Source organism: Capsicum annuum, unplaced genomic scaffold, assembly GCF_002878395.1.
Source record: "Capsicum annuum cultivar UCD-10X-F1 unplaced genomic scaffold, UCD10Xv1.1 ctg48692, whole genome shotgun sequence".
In the NCBI taxonomy this organism is placed as follows: domain Eukaryota; kingdom Viridiplantae; phylum Streptophyta; class Magnoliopsida; order Solanales; family Solanaceae; genus Capsicum; species Capsicum annuum.
In genome coordinates, this window is record NW_025856417.1 from 1 (window position 1) to 1,615 (window position 1,615).

The 1,615-nt window shown below is 36.8% G+C and overlaps 1 long non-coding RNA gene across 1 annotated transcript; it reads left to right on the forward strand.

The window, feature by feature from the left end:
* The first annotated feature begins 6 nt into the window (after positions 1-6).
* On the forward strand, positions 7-1,307 carry LOC124892590. The gene is made up of 2 exons (XR_007050334.1): positions 7-460; positions 580-1,307. It is a non-coding gene; the product is annotated as an uncharacterized LOC124892590 (long non-coding RNA).
* Positions 1,308-1,615: the final 308 nt, after the last annotated feature.

The window sequence follows — 1,615 nt, forward strand, 5'->3', positions numbered from 1 at the left end:
TTTTTTTATTTAATTCTTGTTGATTCAGTGTTGTAAATGATGATTGTATGATAGATGATTCACCTTGGATTTGAATACAATTTAGTGTCTCCTTTTGATTTTAAATTTCAGCGTAAATGATGATTGTATGATAGATGATGTCCGACCTTGGATTTGAATACAATTTCGGTGTAAATAATGATTTTTTTTTTCTGAAATGCAGCTGGACAGGTTCATTCCCAATTGCACTGCGATGGATTTTGACTATGCACATTACATGCTCAGTGGTGGCTAGGTTAAAAAGGAACACGTTGGAGTAAATTCTTCATCTAAAGAAGCTTACTTAAAGCTGTTAGCACAAGTTTTCAACATGAACAAAACGAGATCCTTGCTTTTAAGAATAAACCTCCGCCTTTGGTTGAGAGAGTTTCCGAATCTCCATCAAATATTCAACAGTCAAAAGCCGTTATACATTCCCCAAGTGAGTTTTTACTGTCTTTTGTGTTTTTTTGCGCTAACTTTACTTATTCTATTAGTGTAAATAAATGTGGTATCTTGGTTTTTTGTTCCTAACTTAGACAACTTTTTACTTGTTAACAGTCTGCGTAGAGTACCCTGGATGCTCCTGACATCCTAGATGATTTTTGTCTCAATTTGTTAGACTGGGGAGCAGTAATGTTATTGCCATTGGGTTAGGGAATTCTGTATATCTGTGGGATCCTACACGCACGTCGTTGTTGATGATCATACTATTCATGCCTCCAGTTGTCAGTATATGGCCACCATTCCAATCAAGTGAGCCAACCCTTAATCTGTGTCCTTGTAATGTCCTCAGCTGTGTAAAAAGAAAGATGTTAGACTTGTGATAATAATTAGACTAGAAGAAGGAAGAAGGCGAAAGAAACCACTTACCAATTGGCTAGACCCCTGCAAGGTGTCCCACAGCTGAACGTGCGAATTATTCAAGGCAACTGCAAGCTGACGCTAGTCACCGGCTCAGAATCATCACCAACCGTGAGAAGCTCAGTAGTCGAAGCATGCCACGGATAATTCCCCTAACCCAATGTATGAAAATATTTAGACACCCTTTTCCCTTTACTAAAAGCTGCTGCAAACAAAAACTGAAAATACAAACAGCAGCTAATATACAAGAATCAAGAAAATCCTGTAGAAGAGTGTACTTGCTAGCAGTGGTTGTAGTACTTGTTGATGGGGGAAATGGGGATTTTGATTAAGTGGTGATTAACATATGTAATATTAATTGATGTATAGTTATAAGTTTTGGAAAATAAGTAATTTATGTTGACAATAAAGTATTATTTTTTTGATATAGTTAAAAGGTGAAAATCAATTTTTGAAATAGCAGTCAGGTAAAAGTAAACGGATATTAGCAATAGAAAATTAAGGTTTACCCCGTGTGTGATTTCTTGATGCATATTCAAATTTAGTCGAGCTTTGCCATATTATTGACTCGCACCGGCACTGCTGAATTCGAATCCGCTGGCTTAGATGAGTGGCTCTTGGCTTACTGAGAAGGGCTTTCTGTAACTAAGAAATGAGAATTGTTGATCCATATGATCTCAGGCAACAAACTGACAATTTAACACTTAGAGATTGAGCTACTCAGTCTTGCTTC